Here is a 7,932-nt window from a genome sequence, read left to right as displayed (position 1 = left end):
ATTAATGATTCCCAAACAGTGAATGACCCATTTATCCCAACACTCTGTTTTCTGTTAGTTAGCCAATCCTCAATCCATGCTAATATATTACCCCAAACCCCGTGAACTTTTATCTTGCGCAGTAACCTTTTATGTGGCACATTGTCAAATGCCTACTGGAAGTCCAAATACACCACATCCACTTTATCCACCCTGTTCATTACATCCTCAAAAAATTCCAGCAAATTTGTCAAACATGACTTCTTGTTCATAAATCCATGCTGACTCTGCCTGACCAAATTATGCTTTTCCAAATGTCCTGCTACTGCTTCTTTAATAATGGACCACCACATTTTCCCAACCACACATGTTAGGCTGACTGGTCTATAGTTTCCTGCTTTTTGTCTGCCTCCTTTTTCAGTGAGTGTGGTTCTCAGTCCCCGAGTCAGAGCTGCCGTTCAAGCCCGCCCCGTCCCCCACTCCGGGCAACACGGCGTGCGGCCCCTGGGCAACGCGGCTCTTAGGGCCCCGGGCTGCACGGCTTGCGGTCCCCAGGCAATGCGGCTCTCAGGGCCCCGGGCAGAACACCGTGCAGCTCTCAGGCAACGCGGCTCTCGGGGCCCCGGGCAGCACGGCGTGTTGCTGTTGGGCAACGCAGCACTCGGGCCCCGAGTCAGGTTCCACTCCCGGCACCAGCAAACCCCGGGGGCAGCACCTCCCCCACACCAGGAAAACAACAACTTGCATATATACAGCAGGCCCAGCAATTCCCAGCCGCTCTGTTTCAGGGTGGGCGCTGGATGAAGAAGTCGCTCCATGGCCTCCTGTGTGGGTCTGTTTGTTGCATCGGTTTGAGCTGGATGGAGAGGGGGAGAAGCTGCTGGGTTTCACCCTCAGTAATTCTGGGCCCAGTGGGACCAACAATTTCCCATGTGGGCCTGTCGAGGGAGGTGGGTTCACTTCCCTGAAGTACAGCAGTGACCCAGATGTGTTTTTACAACAATCCGGCAGCTTTCATGGTCACCTTTTGCTAGTGCTGGCCCCACAAATGACCGTTAGAATGAAGCGAACTAGAAATAACCAGAAATTGCTGAAACACGAGATTGAACCAGGAACCATCTAGATCTTCAGTCAAACGCCTTCCCAATTGAACTATTTCGGCCTGACAGTGAACGAAGCAAAGTTTTCTCACACCTTTTTGAAAGAAAACCTGACCCCGGAAGAATTGCCCCGCCCACTCAGTCCTCATTTCGGGGCAATGGGTCCCAAACACATCACAGAGCTCAGGTTGTGTTACTGTAATGTATAATGATACCGAAAATCTAATTGCTCATGTTCCGTTATCACTGCCCACGATCCAGGCAGTGGTCTTGTACACGTTGCTAAGTTCAAAATGTGTATTTTTTCGCACTGGCAATGAATTGACTGATATCTGTGCTGTGATCAACTAGGTTTCTTCGGGTGATGTCGTGCAACAACGTAATGGAAGCCTAATTATAATGGTGATTGTTCTCACACTGCAGTTAAATGTTGGCAAACTTACAGTGTCAATCAGCAATTCTAGTTCCATATCTTGATTTAATGTTCTGCTGAAGTGTTGATAAAGAAACAAAGCTTGCACAACAGGCTCGATCTCACCGTCTTGAAGACACAGTGAAATATACTGGAGAGTTTATAAGTGTTTGATAACATAAAATGTCAGTAATATACCCCGTTCTATTCTCGACACTGATGGGCTGTGAAAGGGAGACGGGCCGAAGTCCCACTTAGCCGCACTGACCCCGAGCCAAGGTGAAATTATAACAAGTTCAGTCCATTAACAGTGAAATGGTGAAGAGAGATAAGTGTCGCGAATCAAGGAGACATTTAACAATACTGATGTTGAATGTCGGTTAGATCAATCACTCCATGAATTCACTGCTGGGAAATTCAGAGATTGTAAATTGCCTGTGAACGCTAAACATAGACACACAGTGAGCCAATGTGCAATATAGGAGGGGCCCAGGCCAAATGAATGTTCAGGATAAGTTATCAGTGCCCATGGCCCAGGCATTCACTGATTCCAGTCTTGCAGACGTTGCTAAGTTTAAAATGCTGAATATTTCCACACTGGCAATGCATTGACAGATGGTAAGCTAGAGTCATGTGCCGCAAAAATGTACACGGAAGGCTAAAGTAAGCCATGATTGGCAACATTTACGGTGTCAATCAGCACTTGTTGAGCGAGATCTCGTCATTGACTGCTGACTTTGAAACGGAAGGCACAGAAGTGTGTGCTGTATCACGACAACGAATGATGCGCTGCTGATGGTTGGGGCAGCAAGAGTGCGGTGAGCTGCAAATTTGTTCAGGAACAGCCTTGCAGTTCTAACGGCCGAAAATACAATGTCCCCTGACCGGGAATCGAACCCGGGCCGTCGCAGTGAAGGCGCCGAATCATAACCACTAGACCACCAGGGAAGGTGCTACACATGTGCTTGCCAACAAGCAGACCAACACAGTCTTTCCTGCTTGCTCCTTCCAAATTCTCACCACATTCGCGCCAGGTCAAACTGTTCGGAGCAAATGACATTTTTTGTGGAGAACACCAACGATATGTCCGCGCATCCACAGCATCACGTGCGGGTAGGCATCCACTGAAATCTATTTCATTCTGTCCTTTTCTAGGGATTTTGCACTCACGGTGCCGGGTGAACATTTCATTTGGTGTTTTTGTCCTGAACTGCAGCCTTTTGCCCATCTCCAGGCGACAGAACCGTTCTGTCTGTCTGTTCCTACTGATGAGCATTTACGGGAACAGGCCTCCGGTTCATCGTTTATCAGCACACCAAGAAACACAAATAAACAGAAAGATGTGCCTCTCCACCCCGTCGGCAAAGAAGCAATGACTGTTATTCCAAATAATTCCCAACCCTTGGTATTCTGTGTGGATTTGTTTCATTATAAAGGTTTGATTTTAAACGTGACTAAAAACCGAATAAAAATTATGAAAAACACTGGAATGGCCCATAAGGGGATCGAACCCGCGACCTTGGCACCACACTCTAACCAACTGAACCAACCAGCCACAAAGTGCGTCAAAGTTGCGTGAAAGCCTCGTCTGAGGGGATTGTGTTTCCAACTCACACTGGGTGACAGATTTACTGCAAAAACATTGAACACATCACATCGCTTTAACATTGTTAACTGTAGATCTACAACACTGCGCAGAGTGTAAATAGAATGTAACAGAAAAAGAGCGCAAAATCTAAAAACAATTCATGTTGAAAATTATTATCACGCAACCGCTGAACAGCCCATCCCTCACGCACTGTCCCGATATAAAATCAGCTACTACTTTGAGAATGAAGGGAACGCGAAATAACCAGAAATTGCTGAAACACGAGATTGAACCAGGAACCATCTGGATCTTCAGTCAAACGCCTTCCCAACTGAACTATTTCGGTCTGACAGTGAACGAAGCAAAGTTTTCTCACACCTTTTTGAAAGAAAACCTGACCCCGGAAGAATTGCCCCGCCCACTCAGTCCTCATTTCGGGGCAGTGGGTCCCAAACACATCTCGGAGCTCAGGTTGTGTTACTGTAATGTATAATGATACCGAAAATCTAATTGCTCATGTTCCGTTATCACTGCCCACGATCCAGGCAGTGGTCTTGTACACGTTGCTAAGATCAAAATGTGTATTTTTTCGCACTGGCAATGAATTGACTGATATCTGTGCTGTGATCAACTAGGTTTCTTCGGGTGATGTCGTGCAACAACGTAATGGAAGCCTAATTATAATGGTGATTGTTCTCACACTACAGTTAAATGTTGGTAAACTTACAGTGACAATCAGCAATTCTTGTTCCACATGTTGATTTAATGTTCTGCTGAAGTGTTCATAAAGAAACAAAGCTTGCAGAACAGACTCGATCTCACCGTCTTGAAGACACAGTGAAATATACTGGAGAGTTTATAAGTGTTTGAGAACATAAAATGTCAGTAATATACCCCGTTCTATTCTCGACACTGATGGGCTGTGAAAGGGAGACGGGCCGAAGTCCCACTTAGCCGCACTGACCCCGAGGCAAGGTGCAATTATAACAAGTTCAGTCCATTAACAGTGAAATGGTGAAGAGAGATTAGTGTCGCGAATCAAGGAGACATTTAACAATACTGATGTTGAATGTCGGTTAGATCAAGCAGTCCATGAATTCTCTGCTGGGAAATTCAGAGATTGTAAATCGCCTGTGAACGCTAAACATAGACACACAGTGAGCCAATGTGCAATATAGGAGGGGCCCAGGCCAAATGAATGTTCAGGATAAGTTATCAGTGGCCATGGCCCAGGCATTCACTGATTCCAGTCTTGCAGACGTTGCTAAGTTTAAAATGCTGAATATTTCCACACTGGCAATACATTGACTGATGGTAAGCTAGAGTGATGTGCCGCAAAAATGTTCACGGAAGGCTAAAGTAAGCCATGATTGACAACACTTACGGTGTCAATCAGCACTTGTTGAGCGAGACTCCTCATTGACTGCTGACTTTAAAACGGAAGGCACAGAGGTGTATGCTCCATCACGACAACGAATGATGCGCTCCTGACGGTTGGGGCAGCAAGAGTGCGGTGAGCTGCAAATTTGTTCAGGAACAGCCTTGCAGTTCTAACGGCCGAAAATACAATGTCCCCTGACCGGGAATCGAACCCGGACCGTCGCGGTGAAGGGGCCGAATCATAACCACTAGACCACCAGGGAAGGTGCTACACATGTGCTTGCCAACAAGCAGACCAACACAGTCTTTCCTGCTTGCTCCTTCCAAATTCTCACCACATTCGCGCCAGGTAAAACTGTTCGGAGCAAATGACATTTTTTGTGGAGAACACCAACGGTATGTCCGCGCATCCACAGCATCACGTGCGGGTAGGCATCCACTGAAATCTATTTCATTCTGTCCTTTTCTCGGGATTTTTCACTCTCGGTGCCGGGTGAACATTTCATTTGGTGTTTTTGTCCTGAACTGCAGCCTTTTGACCATCTCCAGGTGACAGAACCGTTCTGTCTGTCTGTTCCTAGATGAGCATTTACGGGAACAGGCCTCCGGTTCATCGTTTATCAGCAAACCAAGAAACAAAATAAACAGAAAGATGTGCCTCTCCACCCCGTCGGCAAAGAAGCAATGACTGTTATTCCAAATAATTCCCAACCCTTGGTATTCTGTGTGGATTTGTTTCATTATAAAGATTTGATTTTAAACGTGACTAAAAACCGAATAAAAATTATGAAAAACACTGGAATGGCCCATAAGGGGATCGAACCCGCGACCTTGGCACCACACTCTAACCAACTGAACCAACCAGCCACAAAGTGCGTCAAAGTTGCGTGAAAGCCTCGTCTGAGGGGATTGTGTTTCCAACTCACACTGGGTGACAGATTTACTGCATAAACATTGAACACATCACATCGCTTAAACATTGTTAACTGTAGATCTACAACACTGCGCAGAGTGTAAATAGAACGTAACAGAAAAAGAGCGCTAAATCAAAAAACAATTCATGTTGAAAATTATTATCACGCAACCGCTGAACAGCCCATCCCTCACGCACTGTCCCGATATAAAATCAGCTACTACTTTGAGAATGAAGGGAACGCGAAATAACCAGAAATTGCTGAAACACGAGATTGAACCAGGAACCATCTGGATCTTCAGTCAAACGCCTTCCCAACTGAACTATTTCGGCCTGACAGTGAACGAAGCAAAGTTTTCTCACACCTTTTTGAAAGAAAACCTGACCCCGGAAGAATTGCCCCGCCCACTCAGTCCTCATTTCGGGGCAATGGGTCCCAAACACATCTCGGAGCTCAGGTTGTGTTACTGTAATGTATAATGATACCGAAAATCTAATTGCTCATGTTCCGTTATCACTGCCCACGATGCAGGCAGTGGTCTTGTACACATTGCTAAGATCAAAATGTGTATTTTTTCGCACTGGCAATGAATTGACTGATATCTGTGCTGTGATCAACTAGGTTTCTTCGGGTGATGTCGTGCAACAACGTAATGGAAGCCTAATTATAATGGTGATTGTTCTCACACTACAGTTAAATGTTGGTAAACTTACAGTGACAATCAGCAATTCTTGTTCCATATGTTGATTTAATGTTCTGCTGAAGTGTTCATAAAGAAACAAAGCTTGCAGAACAGGCTCGATCTCACCGTCTTGAAGACACAGTGAAATATACTGGAGCGTTTATAAGTGTTTGAGAACATAAAATGTCAGTAATATACCCCGTTCTTTTCTCGACACTGATGGGCTGTGAAAGGGAGACGGGCCGAAGTCCCACTTAGCCGCACTGACCCCGAGGCAAGGTGCAATTATAACAAGTTCAGTCCATTAACAGTGAAATGGTGAAGAGAGATTAGTGTCGCGAATCAAGGAGACATTTAACAATACTGATGTTGAATGTCAGTTAGATCAAGCAGTCCATGAATTCTCTGCTGGGAAATTCAGAGCTTGTAAATCGCCTGTGAACGCTAAACATAGACACACAGTGAGCCAATGTGCAATATAGGAGGGGCCCAGGCCAAATGAATGTTCAGGATAAGTTATCAGTGGCCATGGCCCAGGCATTCACTGATTCCAGTCTTGCAGACGTTGCTAAGTTTAAAATGCTGAATATTTCCACACTGGCAATACATTGACTGATGGTAAGCTAGAGTGATGTGCCGCAAAAATGTTCACGGAAGGCTAAAGTAAGCCATGATTGACAACACTTACGGTGTCAATCAGCACTTGTTGAGCGAGATCTCCTCATTGACTGCTGACTTTAAAACGGAAGGCACAGAGGTGTATGCTCTATCACTACAACGAATGATGCGCTGCTGACGGTTGGGGCAGCAAGAGTGCAATGAACTGCAAATTTGTTCAGGAACAGCCTTGCAGTTCTAACGGCCGAAAATACATTGTACCCTGACCGGGAATCGAACCCGGGCCGTCGCGGTGAAGGCGCCGAATCATAACCACTACACCACCAATAAAGCAGCTACGTATGTGCTTGCCAACAAGCAGACCAACACAGTCTTTCCTGCTTGCTCCTTCCAAATTCTCACCACATTCGCGCCAGGTAAAACTGTTCGTCGCAAATGGCATTTTTTGTGGAGAACACCAAAGATATGTCCGCGCATCCACAGCATCACGTGCGGGTAGGCATCCACTGAAATCTATTTCATTCTGTCCTTTTCTCTGGATTTTTCACTCTCGGTGCCGGGTGTTTTTGTCCTGAACTGCAGTCTTTTGCCCATTTCCAGGCGACAGAACCGTTCTGTCTGTCTGTTCCTACTTATGAGCATTTACGGGAACAGGCCTCCGGTTCATCGTTTATCAGCAAACCAAGAAACAGAAATAAACAGAAAGATGTGCCTCTCCACCCCGTCTGCAAAGAAGCAATGACTGTTATTCCAAATAATTCCCAACCCTTGTGATTCTGTGTGGATTTGTTTCATTATAAAGATTGATTTTAAACGTGACTAAAAACCGAATAAAATTATGAAAAACACTGGAATAGCCCATAAGGGGATCGAACCCGCGACCTTGGCGTTATTAGCACCACGCTCTAACCAACTGAGCTAACCGGCTGCAAAATGCGCTAAAGTTCCGTGAAGACTCAATCTGAGGGGATTGTGTTTCCAACTCACACTGGGTGACAGATTTACTGCATAAACATTGAACACATCACATCGCTTAAACATTGTTAACTGTAGATCTACAACACTGGGCAGAGTGTAAATAGAATGTAACAGTAAAATAATGCTAAATCTAAAAGACAATTCATGTTGACAATTATTATCACGCAACCGCTGAACAGCCCACTGTCCCGATATAAAATCAGCTGCTACTTTGAGAATGAAGGGAACGCGAAATAACCAGAAATTGCTGAAACACGAGATTGAACCAGGAACCATCTGGA

The 7,932-nt window shown here is 45.4% G+C and overlaps 1 non-coding gene across 1 annotated transcript; it reads right to left on the bottom strand.

The window, feature by feature from the left end:
• Positions 1-7,527: 7,527 nt before the first annotated feature.
• On the bottom strand, positions 7,528-7,601 carry trnai-aau (transfer RNA isoleucine (anticodon AAU)). The gene has a single exon. It is a non-coding gene; the product is annotated as a tRNA-Ile (tRNA).
• Positions 7,602-7,932: the final 331 nt, after the last annotated feature.

Source organism: Pristiophorus japonicus, unplaced genomic scaffold (genome assembly GCF_044704955.1).
Source record: "Pristiophorus japonicus isolate sPriJap1 unplaced genomic scaffold, sPriJap1.hap1 HAP1_SCAFFOLD_216, whole genome shotgun sequence".
In the NCBI taxonomy this organism is placed as follows: domain Eukaryota; kingdom Metazoa; phylum Chordata; class Chondrichthyes; family Pristiophoridae; genus Pristiophorus; species Pristiophorus japonicus.
The sequence above is the reverse complement of the archived record's forward strand: the minus strand, read 5'-3'. Positions and strand labels throughout refer to the sequence as shown.